The sequence below is a fragment of the Patiria miniata genome, unplaced genomic scaffold (assembly GCF_015706575.1).
Source record: "Patiria miniata isolate m_02_andy unplaced genomic scaffold, ASM1570657v1 HiC_scaffold_2, whole genome shotgun sequence".
NCBI classification, from domain to species: Eukaryota; Metazoa; Echinodermata; class Asteroidea; order Valvatida; family Asterinidae; genus Patiria; species Patiria miniata.
Genome location: NW_024037058.1, coordinates 6,328,102 through 6,347,320, shown reverse-complemented (window position 1 = coordinate 6,347,320; position 19,219 = coordinate 6,328,102). Strand labels below are relative to the sequence as shown.

General features: G+C 39.8%; 1 long non-coding RNA gene across 1 annotated transcript; it reads right to left on the bottom strand.

The window, feature by feature from the left end:
• Positions 1-5,333: 5,333 nt before the first annotated feature.
• On the bottom strand, positions 5,334-6,198 carry LOC119726822. Its single transcript, XR_005270860.1, has 2 exons — positions 6,063-6,198; positions 5,334-5,587 (listed from the first exon to the last, which is right to left on the bottom strand). It is a non-coding gene; the product is annotated as an uncharacterized LOC119726822 (long non-coding RNA).
• Between the last annotated feature and the right edge of the window lie 13,021 nt (positions 6,199-19,219).

Below are 19,219 nucleotides of genomic sequence, written 5' to 3'. Positions count from 1 at the left end.
TGTGATTTAAAGGGTTTTTGTAACTTTTGTAGATCAAGTTTTTGGCCATGACATGAACCCCTATTCAGTGTGAATGAAGATGTATGTATTATAAGTTACCTGTAGAAGTTCCAGTTTCATACAATGTAAGCCGTCAAGTTTTTGAGAAAAAAGTGAAAATCACAGAGCAATTTTTTCAGGAGAGTCGCGTAAATCCGTTGTACATAATTTTCTTCTCATGAGACGAAAAGTAGTTGCGTGAAATTGTTTTACTTGTTTCTCAAAAACTACAGCACCTCAGCAAGTAATATTTTAAGGGAAGCTTTCTACCATTATTGTCTAAAACCGTGTAAGTTTATGTGTGGAGGTTAAAATGGTTCAGTTCGTGCTCGGTCGTCCTTTCTTGAGTTTGTGGCTGGCCTGGTTCTGGTGCTTCAGTAGTTGATATCGAGTCGGAAAAGGGGCATCACACACTGGACACTTGTGGTTTGGTTTGTCTTGATTGGTGGCATCCTTCAGTCTCAGGGCATGTAAACCGCCATGAATAAATTTAACGTGCTTCTCTCATCCGCGTTGCTGGTGAAGATATATCTAAAAGTACAGAAAAGACAAAGAGTGAATCAGTGTATTGCTGTGCAGCATGTATGATATTAAACTTGAAGACAGTTTTTTTAACACCAAGAGCAAACTGTGATGGGATAAAAATTAGCAATGAAAACATTCTAGCCCACCAGTCATTTCTGCTCCATATAGAATTCTGTGTTTTAAAATAATGTACACGTCTGAAAGGCAATGTGCATATATGCTGCTTTGAAATAAATTTTAAACAGACTTCAGAGCTACACCTACCTGCAATGAGTACTGCTCTTTGCTTCAAAGTTTTTGAAGTGCCGATCTGGGCTGCTGAAGACCAAGGATCTTTTCAACTGGTGAAGCGTCTGGTAATGGCCTGGGTGCTCAGGGTCTTGGGTTATAGGAGGGAACTTGTCGCCACTTGGTCTCTTCCACACTTTAGAAGCCCTGATTTCACCTTCTCTGCACTCACATGCGGCAATTCCACAGCTGCCCTTGCGGAAGCATACAAAACCACTTCTCCTGTCCATATGTTTGGAAAGGAACTTCAACTCTTCAAGGACGTCCGACAATTCGGCATCCTATCGGATCACACGGAGACTTGACTTGAACATGTTTCTAACAACGGCATGAGTCCCATTTTCACCGTTGGCATCAGGTAACACCGGTTTTGAAGTGATCCTAAATTTATCGTGGACCCTCCCATCTCAGTACATGTTCAGGCGGTCAAGTGCATTTGCAAAGACTCTCTGCTCTTTTCCATTTTCTCGGCGGCTGGAATGTTCTGGAGTGCTGGTGGGTCCTTTTCACCAGGGAGACATGCTGGTAGTGACACCCCTGACAAAAACTTTGAGCATGGAGACCAGAGATGTTCAACTGGATTGTAGCGAGAGAGTCCTGCTGGCATGCATGTGCTGATCAGCATGTCATACTTCCCCTCCTTCCACAGTTTCCCAAGGAAGAACTCGTTCACATTGGACTTAGGGGTCCAATCTGGGCCGCCATCAGTAACAAGTACCAGGACAGGCTTGTTTACACTAGGATTGTCCTTCATTATCACTTTCAGGTCATTGACATGGTCATCGATAGTTGTGGATGTATTTTTTACACACCGATTGAAAACCCACAGGGGACCAGTAGCAGGGACATCCACCACATCTCTGCCACATCTGTCCTTGGTACGGGGTGCTTCAGCATCCTTCGGTTGGAGTTGCAGGTAGCCATCAGGCTCGATCAAGTAACCTAGGACTTGGAAGTCATGATCAGCATAATGTGGGACATCATCACTTGGAAAAAAAGTTCTCAACTGGTAGTACCTTGAAACAGCCTGTCCTCCTATATGGATTTTGGCCTTGCTATCGCATAAAAATACCACACACTCGTCCGGGTACATGGCACACATCTGTCGCACATTCAAGATGGTCGCAAAATATTCATGGGCATTCGGATTGTCTTTGCTGACATCACATGACTTGGTACTGATCCGTATATCAAGTGTGTCCTTGTGTCGGGCAGCTTCATGCGAGTTGGATCGTGCAGGTTGCATCAGATAGTACACTTTGGTGCGAGATATGTTATCTAGGCCCTCCACATTCTCAAGCAGGTGTTTCCGAACATCGTTCCGGGTGCCTCCACAGGATGTTGCAGTACCAGTTGTCTGCGTACGTGAGCACCAAAACCATGGATGCATACAAAGTTCATCATAACATCAAGCAGCTGGGGGTATTTTTCTTGCAGTGGTGTAGGGCCTGGTTTCTGGTAGAAAAAAATTCCATCATCTGAACTATTAGACTGTGGAGTGTTTGGCAAATCCTCAGTCTTCTTGACCAAATCTAGGGTTAGGAGCTCATACACAAGATTTGGATGGAACACCAGCTCGACCAGCTGGAACACCATGTCTCGTACCATCTTCCAACATAGTGGGCGCTCTTCAAAACCAATGATTATATGCTAAATATGCATTATGTGCCCATTTTCAGGCCGTATTGTATTGGCTTTGGGACTTCGTTTTCATATTCCTCGTTTATATCAAAAATTTCTATACCATTATTGGGATATCGTTACTTCTAAGAAATAGTAAGATTCTTTAAGGGCACTTTTGTTGTATCTTGAGGGGGCACTTTACTGTTCGAGGGGGCACATTTATGGCCGATATACGAAACTGCGTGTATCTGCCCATCTAAAACTTGACTCTGAACAAAGTGAAGACGCAACCTTTTCCTCTGGCACCTAATTAGCTGTCACAAAAACTGGCTTTGGTTCTGGCTGGCCAGTGTCATCAGTAACTTGATCAACAGCTGTTGTCTGAAATGAAAAATAAAAAATAATGCTATTAATAATTGTGTGTATTAAAGATTCCTTCAGCCTGACATCATGTGTACTGGAACTGACCTATAAAGGCCAGATATTTTCTCATCAATTCATTCACAAAGGTCAGACATAATAGCATGAAATTTGAAAAAGAGGGAATAATGTGGAACAATGAAAAGAATTCAAGTAGGCTTTAATAGAGCAAGAACCTACAATGTATGGTACTTTTCACAACTGACATGACAATCTTCATTGAGTAAAAAATATTTAAAAATGAAATGAACTTGCCAATGTTCTTTTTCAGTTTCATTCAGGATGGCTGCAATGTTATTTATCAGGACTTGCAAAAAATAATTCTAAAATTGAGACATCACCTGATTGCAAAAAATCTATAGGCCCTATAAACAAACAAACAATAATCATTGTGATTTGTATATAATTCAAAAACATTTCCACTGACATAGGCCCCCCTACCCTACTGTGTTCGATTGGTAAAATACCACAACAAATTAGTCCCGCTAACTGGGGCGCTAGAACTCCAATTTTGACATTTGGGATGTTGGTCTGTCGCACTAGCGTCCCACAACGAAAAAAAAGTCAAAGTGACAATTTCAAAGTTCACCACAAAAATCACGCAAAATACTTGACAAAAATACCTTTAAAAGCACCTACTGGCATTTCTACATTTCAAAGATGAAGTAATGGGGCTTTAATGATACTCAAAAGTATTTATACAAATGCGCAAGTAGATAAAAGCCATCATGTGTTTTTGAATGATCTCTGTATGATGTCTGTTCAATAGTGGTTAAATTTCACGGATTTTCAACCCAACAAATGTCAGAAAAGGAGTTCTAGCGCCCCAGTTAGTGGGACTAACAACAAATGCCTGTGTTTGCAATTCACAAACTCGCACTCTCTGGGCATAATTTTCATGTTTAAAATATAAGAAAAACTACCTTTGGAACAGCTTTGAAGAACGACCTTATCGTCCCCTTCTGATTTGACCCTCGTTTCATCTTTGATAACGCTTGATCAACTACTTCGTCGAACAGCTTTTCACGGTCTGCATTCCGCCACAATCTCTGGCCCTCACACACGACATCTGCTCGTTTGCGTTGATCATTCACAAACACAAAAGCATTAACAAACTCCGTGTATTTGTTGGTCGGATTCTTGTGGACAATACATCCTTGTCGAATGATGAATTTCAACAATTGATCCAAGTCAACAGCGTGGCTAGAATATTTATTGTCCGCCATTGCTAGTGCCGGTGTTGTTCAACCGGTGTAGCGTGAATATCCGACTCCATGAAATGTGGACTCATTGGTAGTAGTGCGCACGCGTGAGTACGATACTATGCTATTTTTAGGATCGTTTGGGGAGAGTGACCTGTCACGTGCGAGGGATTAACCAATAAAAGGGAAAAAGGGGTCCGATTTTCATAGGAATCCGATTTTCATGTGACACCGGCCGTTAAAAACACGCAGTGGATACAGACTATACATGTACATGTACATGTACATACAGTACATTTTCATGTACGTGTGTAGGACAATGCCGCGCATGCTGTACACAATACGTTCATCATGGATGCAATGCGGGGCCTGGTGCAGGGCGCGACCGACTCGGCAAGCGCTCGATCGGCATCGGTTGCGGCTGTCGGCTGTGGCGATGGGGGAGAAAACAGATCGCCATTAAAAAAAAAAAAAAACGTTAGGCGGGCATTAGCGGGCGAGAAAACATATCGACATTTAAAAAAAAAAAAAACGTACAGCGGCCATTAACCCCCTCCCCTCCCCCCCAGCGTACGGTTTGTACGCTCGTGAAAATGTTGATAATTGTGAACGGCCCCTAAGTTAGATGCAGAGTTAAAATGTTTTTGTCAAGTAGAGTATTCATAAAATTCAATGTTTATTACATGCTTGATTCAAACCTGATGTTATATTTTTGTCCAGAAGAAAATAGCAAATAGTGACAACAAAATGTGTAACAGGGGCGTAGCAAGGTCAATTTTATTGGGGGGGTGTTAAACATTTCTTGAAAAGAAATGTTTAACACCCCCCCCCCCCAATAAAAATTATCCCATACATAGTGGGGGGGGGGGCTGGTATCATCTTATGATGGGGGCGCTGTTCAAAACCAACGAGTTTGCACACTTGGACAACATATATAGCACTTTTTAGGGCAATACATGCGCTAAATTATAAAAGAAAAAAGGCACTCGTAAGGCCGCTGACACACAAAACGCATGACTTTTTGTCAAAAGGGTACTTGTTAACAAAATAAGGGCACTCTTCACAAATTTTTTTTTTTTGGGGGGGGGTAAGCGCTGGTGAAAAAACGGCATTTCAATGAGGGGGGGGGGGATTAATAACACCCTTACTAATCCCCCCTCCCCTGTTGGCTATGCCTATGTGTAATAGGGTTACATTTTTAATGTAAGAACATATTTTGTCCCGAACATTTTTGGGGGGGCAGCACAATTGCTGACGGTCGCATGAAATTCCAAAAAGCTAGGCACTCGTAAAAGGCTGCTGGTAACAAAAAGGGCACTCTGGTTTAACAAAAGGGCACTTGTTTTAAAATAGGCCAGTCTTACTGTTAAATACTCAGGTGGGACTCGATCAAACCCAGTACCTCCTGTTTATTAGTGGAGACGTCTTATCACTCCACCTCTGAGCTTGCCTGGGTCATCTGGGTGGTTTGAGTCGAGGTGGGCAGGAGTCTGCAACCAAATATTGTCAACACCGAAGAAAAAATATTTCAAGTTCTTTAACTAGCTCATATTTCAAATCGTAGACTCAAAGTCCACTTTCCTTTAAGAAATTTCATAAAAAACATTTACCCCAGTCACTTCGGTTTTATTTTTGGTTGTTTTATTATTATTTTGTGATTCCCTAAGCTACGTCTGTGCCGAATCTTTTTAAAGGTCTAACACTTGTTTGTAAGACTACATGAAAGTACAAACAATACGTCACTTATTTCTGTCATGAATTCAAGGAGATTCATGTATTCCACATGTCTGTATTCTAACAGGTTTGATGGATCCACCTGAATTTCCAGTAAATACGTATACACTTGTAATCGGCAAAAACTGAGTTATTACATACATGTACTTCATATGAGATAATGTGATGCTGGTGATTTATATCAGATGTATAGAAAGACTTACAGGTAGACCCATTAAATAAAAATCTCACCTTCAGGTATACATGAAATGAGCCACTGCTATCTTCCCATTCTGATGTCACTTACGGCAATGGTTGAAATGAACAAAGATGGCGATTTACTGTATGTACATGTATACGTCCCTCTGTATCAACACAGACCATGTCACATGATGTTGAGTACACTCATGTGCAGTCCCTGGATTCCACTTATGTAGCTCTTTGGTACATGCTGTACGAGTAAAATCAAACACAGCATGCGACTGTTTTCTACATCTAACGGATCCAAAGGTCTATAGGCTGTTAATATTAACAATTTGCCAGACAGGTTTATCAGAATAGTAAACATTTAGAAGCCACAGGGCAAGCTGAATTTCATCACAAATGACGTTTGTTGTAGATATCTTTTGATATGTCGCAAGTCAGGATACTCAAGTCTGTAGGAAAGACAAGAGTAAATTAATAAGAAAGAGGTACATGAAATGAACCGACAGTAAATAGTTTTGGAATCTAGTTTTGTTTTGTTGATTGTTTTTTGTTTACTTTGTTTATATTTATCCACATTTTAGCAAGTGTGCAATTGGTGTTTTACATTACACTTAACGGCACTGTGCTTGCATAGTTTATCTATGTTATCATAATTCATCATAACTAAAGTTGTTATTTCTTTCAGTGATTCGGCATCAGTGCTTCTTTACAAAATTTCCAAAACTCACATTTTTAAAGCTTTCTCTTTTATCAATAAGCTACATGCATCCCAATTACTAAATTCATGCAGAACTAAATTTAAATATTCATTCATATTTTGTGCCTTCCGTAGACTGATTGGTCCATTGCTGAGATGAATGCTGAGATAAGAGAGATCAAGCCACGCCTACCTCTACACATCACAGACTGATAAACAGGTAACACAACATCAATATGTGGTGTCAGTCTATTTTTAATCTGCTGCGACTCGTCATATCCTTACGATGCATCGCAGCTGCAACGCGTCCTGCGATCCATTTCACAAAACACGTCGTTCGTGCGACACGTCGTAGGTGTATTTATAGCACAACTCGGTCACTGTTTTATGTATTAAATCAGCGTACAGTAAATAGTCGTCTGATATTCAACAAATTAGTCGTCGGATCTCCGCTCAAAATTTGTTAAAACGTAAAACAAAATGGCGATCGTGCGATGCAATTTTGAAGGGAAACAAGCTCTCAGTAGAATGTATAGCTTGAAATTTCATCTGCAATATTCCAGTGTAATTCATAAATATTCAATGAATGTTCTATTTACAACTTTACACATATTGCCTCGGTATTATAATGTCGTGTTTGTAATATTTATGGCATGAAAATGGCTAAGAAAGGGACTCTTCTTATTTTGCGATGACAACTAGACATGTCGTAACTTGCGACGTGTTTTAAGCCGTTGTCAAGGAACTTGACAAATCGCATCAACAAATCGCATCAACAAATCGCAACTTTCGTGAAATGGATGATACGACGCATCGCGAGTTGCGACGCGTCGCAGCGCTTCGTGAAATCGGGTGCAGGGCAGTGATGCAAGTTTTCAGGATATAGCCTGAAGTCAGGCTTTTTTCATATTTTGGAAAAACAAACTCAGGCAATCCGTCCCTTCACAGGCCAGAAAAAAAAATCATCAACGCCATGCTATAGCTCGATACATGATTGTATGAATTGTAAGTTCAAAGTAGACATACATATCATGTACACATGTGTGGTATTGCAATGCGTTTACAATGTGTTGGCATTCCTTTGTTATTGTTCAACCCCTGTTACCTGTGACTGAACTTGTAAAGGGACTTGTGATTTACTAATAAAAGGACATGTGATCTTGTTTGTAATCTTGCTTGTAATTGAGGGCCGACTTGAAGCCTTGGGCTTATATGACCTATCAAATCTTGGTCAGAACTAATCTGATCTGAGCTTAAAGAGGGCATGTGGTTGCAGAATAGAAACAACACAAACGAATAGCACTGGATGAGATATAATCAATGATTAATATCTTGGAGTGAGTTTGCACTTGTGGAATTTTCAAACATTATTGACATTGCTATTGAAAGAACTATGGACTTGTGATGGACTCACTACAACATTGACTGTAATTCAGCATATTTTGGTTCCCATTTTCTTTTCTTCCTATACATTTTTTTTTGTCTCCAAAATCTAAACACTGAATTGACCAAGGGAGTTTCCCTTGATTCCTGACATCTCTGAACAATACGAAATAAATTTCTATTCAATGTGAAGCATTTCAAGAATACCACCAGACATTATCTAGCACAACTATACTTGATAATGACGTTATATTTCATAATAAGTACTGTGCTATTTTAGGGTGGTCGGGAAAAAAATCACATGCTTACTCAGGTTGGATTCAAACCCATGACCTCCTGAAATGAAATAACAGAAAATATCAATCCACTTTGTTTCATCCAATGTTTCAAAATAAAACAACTGCAAAATTAATAGACTACATAGTTTAATTCACACACTGCCAACAACTTTGTTAATAACTTGTGTTTCTTGAATTTGTTTGATATTGCTCTGTCATTTTAGGATTTTATTCACAAGCTGGTGGTGCATGAGATCCGTGTCTCGTGGACAAGGTTCAACAGAGATGCGGTGCTGGGACTCTATGACACCTACAACAAGTCACAGGTAAACAGTGCCATTCAGCTTGCAGGTCTAAACAATGTGGCTCGTGTTAGAAATCAAAAAGTTCTCATTGGTAACTTGGAGGCAGTATTTGAAAAAAAAAAAATTCCTCCCAAAGCTGGGCAGCCGACCAGTGTTGGATATGGATAAAAAATACCACTCATCTTGAAAATGACAGTCTAGTAAGGTATTTCATAATAATTTGGTAGTTTTGGTTTTTGATGTCTGCTAATTTTGTATATTCCCTTGAGGGCTTCATGTACTTATTGCAGGGAAATAAATAGGTTGGTGGTACTCCTAAGATGTAACAAATTTTCATTTCCCCAACGCCAATTCCATTTCACAAATATGTTTTCTTTGTCTTGCTTTGGATGTGATCAGTTGATTGAGCTGCTAGACCAGTCATGCTGAAAGACAACGAAGCGTCGGGTTATGTCATCGTCTGCACGTCTAGTGCCCCGATCATGCAGTCTTCCCACTTACCAGTCTGGAGGGAAGGGCACCTGACTAAAAAGACCAGCTGGGTGGGCAAGCTGGATGGACTGCAGGTTAGAAGACTGTGAGCTCATCAATTACAAGTGTTGCCCTTACTTCCATTGCTTTGTGCATTTCATGCAGCACACTGTATAGAGTAGAATAGTTTCTAAATTGTATAACTCCTAAATTATTGGCTGTTTTGGCAACTTGCTGAAACAGCCATTGTTTTTGTTATTTTGGTGTGATTGTGAAGTTTAGGACACTTTTCCCCATGGCTGAACACAATCTACTTGTAAGTTGCTTGTTGTGTCACATTCGGAACAAACAGCCATGTCGTAGACAGATTGCAGGTTTTTGGGGAGGGAAATCTGGGGTTAACTCTGTTCAAGTCTCCTGATCATGGACAGAACCACCACATACTCGCAAACGGGAATAATTTCACATTGTGCCACCGCAAACTTATTACCCTGCTGTTATCTTCACCACGCAAAATTTCATTCTTATCTAATTAAAAACAGTTTTGTAAGGGGCCATTCAGAATTTTCAGTGTTTTAAAATTTCGACTTTTTATCCAAATTATTTTGACCCACCCACCCACCCCTAATTTCGATTAATAAAAAACTGATTTGTTAATATGCAGAAGTTAAAAAACAAAACATGTACATGCACTTGCATGTACATTATACTTGAACATGTACATGTATACCCATGTATGTCACATGTCATCCAGAAAACTTTTCAGTGACGGCGTGATGTTGTCTGTCTTCCTCGCTTGCACTGGTGGCCTTCAGTTTTCTTGTGTTTCGCCAGCTGATATGCCGTCGTTGGGAATGACAGGTTGCAGTCTTGGAAGCCGCAAAGATGTGTTTAGTAGGAAGGGGCGTAATCATACATGTCGCCACTACATTTTAAGTTAAATGGAATGGAGTTTGGCCGCCACCATGCATTTAAGTTTTTATCAGACTTGTGTTTTCTTAAAAAGAAGTGGTTTTCTGGCTAGGAAAATAGCAAGGAAGAACCGGTTTTGTGCAAGCAAAATTCAGGGAATAATCTGTTGATATTAATAACTTGTTGGAAAGTTCCAAGGTCATTCCAAGAAAGTTGCCGCCGTGAATTAGGGTTTAAAACATGGGAGGGGGATGGGATTTGCTATCAGCATCAGCAGGGCCGTTCCTCATTCTTTTCTTTTTATGGGATGTATGATAACATTGGAGTACGAGGGGCTCTGCGAGCTGATGAATCTTTTTTTTAAAAAACATTGTGTTTGCAACCAGCTAGGGAAGATTTTCGTTTATTTAAGACTTACAAGCACTGGTATGGATACCTGTGTAGTTATATGACTAAACTGCCTAGAGCGTATTTGTTAAGGTTATTTTTCCTTTTTTGGAAATTCAATACGCATATAGGGAGTAAAATCAGTTCCACTGCTGGGTTGCGGTGATGGGTGGGTTATAACTTGTCAACACATACCTCGCCAGCGGGCACATTAGATTGGTGATAACCGGAGAGCGGGAGTTTAAAAAAAAACCCATCCGGTGTTTAGGCGACGCAGGGACTGGTTTGTGTACAGGTGGTTTTTGTTTCTAGTTCACTTAATGATTTGATTTATACCGGTGATAATATGCCGTCCCACCTGTTTTTCTTTTTTGTGTGTCGGGGGAAACAGTGCATATTTTCTGTGCCCTTTTTACGCACTTAATCAGTCACCCTTTGTTTAATTCTTTTGTACGTATTTACTTTTTATTGCTAATGATGGTAAAGAATATTTTACGCGTTAGCTTTTCTTGTAATGATCAGACTAAGTGGATTCCTTATTTTTTATTTTTATTTCGAAATCCATGCCTAAATGACCATTATGTTAGTTCTGTTCTTCAAGAAGTTCCAAAAGGATTTGAACGTTCTCCTCATCCAAGTTTTTTTCTTGGTTGGATGGTGGAGATGGGTTAATCCTTGATCGGACCAGGCCATCTTTTATGTTGAGTGCACTGAGAAAATCATTATCGCTGATCAGATTCCAGTGTTTCAGAAGGGCCTGCTTAAGAGCTGGGTGTTTAATTTGTGGGTGGTAGAGTACAACAAAGACCAGCGGGATATTCTTTTCGGTTTTTGCACGCTTTTTAGAGTTCACGCGAGTTTCGCCTTTTTGGGGAAGAAGGGCTAAATCTTCTTGGTTGTATCCGCGTTTTTGTAGTTTGTCTTTGAAGAATTCAACCTTCATCATTACATCCCACTGGCGGGCCTGTGCGGGTTGCGTGTCCTTGCGGAACAAAATCCATTGCTGCTGGGCGGAGGCGAAAGCTGTCTCTTTGCAGCTTTTCGACAGCAAACATGAGGCACAAACAAACCTTTCGTACGGTGAACTTGGGTTTTTCATTATTAACTTTTGCTGTTTCCAGAAACTGCAAAGATCGGCAGGTATTTCGCATGTTGTGAGTGTGACGGCACATGTTGTGACATCCATGGTGGTAGCCATGTTGTTTACAGTCGAGTCGTGGAAATGCCGCACTCGTCGTTGTACGTTCACGCATTCACGCATGCATGATGCATGCAGTATAGCGAGTGCAGGCTGCGATAGTCTTGGACACCAGGGGTTGAATGGTCCAGTTTTTATAGCGATTGGTAATCAACGCCCGCGGCGTGTAATAGAGCCAATCTAGTACACCTGGTACCCTGCTGCCTCGCACGGCCTAACCGCTACAAACGCCCGAAATCCAAGTCTATTGAAAAACTGCCTCCTCCTCATGCCACAGTGGGTCTACATACACGTAAACGACGTACATGTACAGTACATGTATATACAGGGTACGAAGTTGCAAAAGAAACGCGCATCGGGATATGGGAACGCTTGCGCGTAGTTCAGGCAAGTCAAAATTTCTTTTTTCTTTTTTTTTTTGCTCTTTTTTCCATGAAAAGTGAATTTCGATTTTCAGTTTTTTACCTTGACCCACCCACCCACAATTTGGATAAAAGATCGAAATTTTAAAACATCGAAAATTCTGAACGGCCCCTAATAACGCAATTATTTGTTGATGTCCGCAATCAGCGAAATGAAATTCTAGACCCAAAGCCAAACCAGATGGGATCAAAGTTTCACTTCTTGAAACTATGAGTGATACAAATGACTTTCTCTCTTGTCTTTATTGGTTTCAAAATGTTCAAATATTGGTGACTGGAATTAACTCAAGCTAAATATTTGACTCGACTCGACTCGACCTTCTTGACCTTATGATTCCTTACAATGGAAACTTTCCATTTTTCAGAAACAGTTTTGTAAACAAAATTTGGTTTTGATGTAAGCGATCAGCGAAAACAATTCTAGACCCAAAGCCAAACCAGATGGGATCAAAGTTTCACTTCTTGAAAGATAAGATACAAATTACTTTCTCTCTTGTCTTTATTTAATACATAGTGTTCAAATATTCATGACTCAAATTGGCTCAAGCTAAATATTTAACTTGACTTGATTCAACTCAACTCAACTCGACCTTCTTGATCTAATAACTTGACTCAACTAGAATGAATCCCTTCTTTAATGACTCGACTCAACCTTCTGGACCTATGACTCGACTCGACTCGAGTCACTTCTTTAAAATGACTTGACTTGACTCGAGTCACTTCTTTAAATGACTCAACTCTACTCGAGTCGCAAAGAAACAGTTACTCATTACAACTCTGCCGAGGAATGACAAGGAGATTCCAATCCAGGAGATAATAAAATGAGTCCTTGGCATTGTCAGCAGCAACCTTTGCATAATGTTGGCTAAATGTTTAAAGATGTGAACACTGCATTAAAAGCTCTGCAAAAAATGCTTACAAAAATAAACATGCTTGACCATTATTACAGTATTATATTAGTAAAATGTGATGTTTTATCCTTCCCCCCAGGCCAGGCTGAATGTTGGACAACTCGTACCCGAGACAATTCGTACCCGAGACAACTCGTACCCGAGACAATTCGTACCCGAGACAATTCGTACCCGGGACAACTCGTACCCGGGACATCTCGTACCCGGGACAACTCGTACCCGAGACAACTCGTACCCGTCTGAAAATAAAACACTGTGCAGCGTACTCGTATCTGTGCCTTACTTGTGCCGACTGTTATCATACTTATTTTCAACCAATTAGGCTGAGAAACAGAGTAGTTCTGCTTCCGGTTACCCGACCGACCCTATCTTTAGGCTGCGACATTAAAAAAATATTTAAAAAGAATGAATAAATAAAAATAAAACCATTTTCTATAAAAAAAATGCTTGTATTTATTTGTTTTCTTACTTACATTCGCTTTTTTTCTAAAGAAACCTCCGTTAATTTTACAAATTCGCTTCGCGATATAGCTACTTCGCAATGCGATGTCACGGCGGTAACCAGTCCATAGCTATGCGACCGATAGCACGCTAGCAGTGCAGGCCACTGTCAACTGGTCGGATTCGACATCGTAAAAATGCCAAGAAAGAACATTTTTGCAAGTTAATTTACAGAAAATTATTGATCTAGCTTGTCTGTGTATGTATTTTCTGTGTTCAAGAGTTCATTTTGAGATCGCACTACTCGTATTTGGAGTGATACATGCCGCGTGTTTCCCAAAATGTTTGACCATAAAAATAGGTCTGTCGGCCCATGGTGGGCCGCTTGCCAAACACGCACGTATCACACACCAGCTCCCCGCGTCTCGACTAGCATATGGTGCGAACGACCTGAATTTTCCATTATTTTTTGAAATTATCGAACGTAAATATATTTACAATAATTAAAGGTAGTTTTTATTCACTCTTTGTTGCCATTTCGTGTATAACTTCCGTAGTGCAATGGAAATAGTTCAGGCTAAAAACTTCGCATTAAATTGAATACCCCATTAAATCTGCATTAAAAAAAATGGCTAAAACAAAAAAAAAATCCGACCGACCGACTTTTTTTTTTGAAGAGCCGCCACCCAATAGGCGACGTCGCGTTCCACGCATCGGGGTTGCACGCCCCAGTAGCTGGCGTGGGCGGCCCCGATCAAACGGGAGCGGCGTCTTCAGAACTATCCATTGGGCCAGAACACAATGACTCGCTAAACGTGGCATCTCACGCTACTTATACAAGGCTAACAATAGTAATTAAGTGGCTTTTTAATTATTTCACATAGGCAAAGATTGACACGCTACTCGGATTGTTGATGGTATGATAATTTGTGTTGATTGAGTTATCCCCGTAAAATAAAACCCCATGAAATAAAAGACAAAATTAATGTCATAAAAACTGTAGAAGGTGACATAATTATGTAACATTTCATAATGACTCGGTACACTTATCTAGTAATGCAATAACTGAAGATCAAATAAGTTACGAGCAAACTCCGCCCTAGTAGCTGGCGTTATAGCCCTGCAAACGGGAACACAATGACATGTGAAACATGGCATCTCACGCTACTCACTAATTTTAATGAATCGGTCCACTTATTTTAGATATAAGTTTTCGCAGTATGAAGATCAAATAAGTTAAGAAGCTCATGATTGCTATAGCTCCTTCCGCGAATTCGGCGAACTCCGCGATCATCGGCCAGCTGCCAGAATCTCTCCAGAACAATCTCTTGCTTGTCACCACTGGCAATTCCCCAAAACTCAACGGCTTTTGGTTTTCCACATCTTCGGATTTGTCAATTACATCTAACTAAAAAGGAACAGAAAAGTAAATGGTAAGAAAAGTACAAGGTACGAGTCGTCCCGGGTACGAGTCGTCCCGGGTACGAGTCGTCCCGGGTACGAGTCGTCCCGGGTACGAGTCGTCTCGGGTACGAGTTGTCCCGGGTCACAAATTTGGGGTACGAGTCGTCCCGGGTACGAGTTGTCCCGGATACGAGTTGTCCCGATACCGCCAGGCTCATGTCCCTGAAAGCGATGATGATAATTCCAGCTCCTGGGGTTCTGACACCAACATCCCTTCTAGAAGGACCAAGACCGTGTGGTCAGCAACGCCGAGATGTGACACATGACACTCACCAGACCGGCTAAGGTTGGTGCTTATTGGGTCAGTCACTACCAAACACCATTTATACCACACTGCAAAAACAGATAGACAAGCAAGACCCTGTGGAGGAATTCAAGCTGACTTTGGGGTAAAAGTTTGGCTCAGTGATATTTCAAAAACTCACAACTTTAAAAGTCTGAAAACACTGTATAAATGTTTGTAGTCCATAGAATTTCAAGTGAATTTATCAGATCTTCCCATTTTCGTATATGCAAAGCAGAATGTATCGGAATACAAGGGCTTTATTTCAACCAATTGTTACTGACAACAAACCAAATTTTGCACTCGATCAGCAATAGCTAAATGTATTACCAGACAGTTTTGCCAAAAATATTTTGTTGAGTCAGTGAAATGTGACTCACCAGTGACATGTCCCCGATGTCTAGTCTGAGTCATGAGTTGAGTCGTGAGAGCCGAGTTTGAGTCATCAGCCATTGTAACTTGAAGTTAAGTCTGAGAATTTGCAGCGCAAGTCAAACTCAAGTAGGAGTCACAAACTCAATGCTATATTTCTGCCATACTGGTGTATGGCTATGTTGTCCATGCTCTTGCTGAAGAATGAATATGCAAACGTTTAAGCCAGCCAAAGATTTGATTTGTCATTGAAGTCCGAGCTAGAGAGAGAAAAAGCAATGTAATGTCTGTGTTGTCTCTTAATTTGTTCACATTGAAATGTAGGTACTATATGAAATGTCAGTGGCAGTCAACTGAGAGGAAGCCAAGAAACCTGTATGCAAAAACAAGAACAGATTCCCCAATGTACTTCCATGTACAGGTAAGTTCATTTTGTAGATGTTAGTAAACTTATGAAATAGACCGTTAAGTTGAAAAGTGGCCTCTTGAGGCAAACCCTTGTTAGCACACTCACACTGCATTGTGAATTGTTCTTAATTGTAGGGGGATGGGTGCCAAGGTAGTCTATGGTATATCGCCTTGCACAGCAAGGGTCTGTGATATGCAAGCAGATTCGGCGATTAATTATGCAAAACAAGACTGCGTCTTGACCTCGAGACCATTCAGCAGGCGCCTTCTATGTAATTATCTTCCGGTTATCATGTACATAAAACATAAAAACACATAAAACCTAGATATGACATCATTATGCTTTTACGTTGTGAATTGAAAAATAGGATGTGTCACACGGCCTTTAACCATATGTTACGTGATGTGCGAACGTGACCTTGAATTGTCATCTCATAATTTTTAAATAACGCGCGTAATGTGAATGCCCTCTTGTGCATTTTTGTCTCGCCCACAGTGAACGTTTCAACCGCGTATGCTAATAGTTTTGAAAGTCAATGTCGGGTTTCATTGGATCTCCATGACCGTTTTTGTATTACAAAAACATGGCATCAAAATTGACTAATCAACAGCTTATAGTCCAGACTTCAGAATGAAATGAAAACGCATAAATTACCATGTGTAGATATATCAGACATTGGGCCAGAGACAGAGAGGGTGATACAACGGGTGATACTCAGACTAGTGTTAAGGCTTCACTCTTACTAAACCATTTTGTATTTCACTTTATTCAGAAAAGAGTGGACTGCAACATTAGGCAATTAAATGGGGTTGATACCATTCAAAACTTTATTGGTTCGTAACTAGTTTTAATCGTAAATATGTAAGGGACTGTTAAACCTGATTTGATGTTATAAATCCATCTTTCTGTGTATCTTTCAAAGGTGTAACTATGGGCCTCGTGTCTCCTCCCCCCCCCCCACTCCATTTGAAATCTTGAATTACACACAACAAATGTATATGTAACCTTCCTTGCCCCCCCCCCCCCCCTTCAAAAAAAATTGGTGAACCCCCAGGTGCCCCCTAGAAGTTTAACCGTAGTTACACCTCTGGTACCTTTAGGAAGTTCCAGATCACATACATTTTACTCCCATAGAATGTGCGATATTTATAAGTTATCTATAGGTGTGGTGGGTACTTGACTGCACCCTCTGCAACCATACGATATCAGTTCTTCCACTTGTTAGATGTCAAGTTTTACTGTTTTTACGCCTGTACTTTTTTTTTGATAAGCATGCCCTAAAAATGCTATTGCTAGAAATCCAGTTTGGAGAAACAATTCCATGTTTTGATTTTTCCCTTGTTAAGTGGTTGCTCAGGTGCCAACAAATTTTGATCATTCATGTGTCACTTTTTCGCTTTTTCTAGACATTTGAAGTTTTCACAGGACAATAAAATACTAAACATAAAACCCCATGAGGTGATCTTTAACATACAAAAGATTTCTCTTTACTACATTTTTTTTGTTTTGATAAAAATGAGCAATTTTCAAAGCTGACCGTAAACAGTGTTGTTGTAGTGTTTGTTTGGTTTTTTTTGTTCGCAATACGTGGTACTAGACCTTAACAAGCCTGACTAATTTTCTAAGATCATGTTACATACTCAATATATTTTGAGAGCATTTGGACAATATTCAAATGCGGTTAATCAGGAGATAAAAAAAAAGAAAATGTGTTCACGAATCTGATTACTTGATAATCCCCTCTACCATTATGTACAAGTACAAATGTTGTGGAAACCACTGATATTATGTTTTTGTCAAAAACAAAATGGTCCTAAATGTAAAAAACGTAAACTGAGAAAAGACGGTTGTTGCATGAAATCATTGTTGCTATGTTCTCGGAAAACATTTTTTAAAAAGTCTTCGACAAAATATACAGTGAATGAACTAACTAGTGATACAATAACAACGGCTCCCAAATTAAGTGGTCTATAAATGATAAAATACAAATATATATGTTTTTGAGTCGCTTCATCGGTGTAAAATAGGCTGCCCTCATTATGTATGCAAATAACCCTAGGAGTCACACATGCCCAGTGGAAAATGCAGCTGAAACGTATGTGAGATGCTGATTGGTAATATAACAGACTTTGGATCTTTGCTGAAATGCCATTGTTGTCATGGAAGCTGCGTTCTCTTGGAGAGATAATCTGTAATTAAAGCAAATGCTTATTGCTTCATTTAGGCTTCTTGGTCTATCAGCATTTAGCAAACCAATACTTATTCAAAGAAGTAAAAGCCTCAATCATTTATGGTATAAACTAAACTATTATTGTAATGATACGGAACCTCTCACAAGTAGGTCATTCTATACATTTAGGGTCCAAAGTCGGACATTTTTCTTGTCCCTGTAACCTCTGAAATGTATCATTTGCCATTCAAGTGGCATCAACAAATGAATTCAAACTATATATTTCTTGGGTAGGTCATTTGATTCACCAAAGCATTCTTGGAGGAAGAGTACACACATAAAGGAGTGCATCTTTAATTACAAAATCTTAGATGCCAGATGTATGGGGACAGGAAAAACTGGACCCCAAATTCATAGAATGTTCCAATGCATCTTCTATTATATTATTTAAAAACGCCATTTAACAAAGGCGTACAAACAAGATTTCAATTTACAAATGTACATCCATCAATACTAACCACATTTACAAACAGCCATGTATCACTGCACAAGGTTTTCATTTTCAACTTGGTTGTAAATGTAATGAAGCTAATATTAATTTGATAAGGCACTCAGAAAGCACTGTGAAAGAGACAACCAAAGGATTGCAAATGATTTACTTTTAAACTATCGCTTTAGTTCAAAATTACACACATTTTGTCTTGGGCCCAATTTCACGGCGCTGCTAAGCACAAAAAATTGCTAAGCACAAAAAAAGTGTGGCTTATAAAAGCAGGTTACCAGCCAAAACTCCATGTGATTTTCATGCTAAGCAAACAACAACTGAATACTAATCACGAGCAATATACATCATGTGGAGCATTGGCTGATAACCTGCTTTTATAAGCCAGACTTTTTTAGTGCTTAGCAAATTTTTGTGCTTAGCAGCGCCGTGAAATTGGCCCCAGTTGCTTTTGAATAATTTGCTTTTGTCACTTGTACACAGAGGTGCAAAATCTTTCTCATTGGAAAAAGTTCCATTCATTTAAACTAAACAATTTTCACAATAATTGAAAAATCGAATAAAAAAATTTACGTAAATGTTTACATTTTATACAGG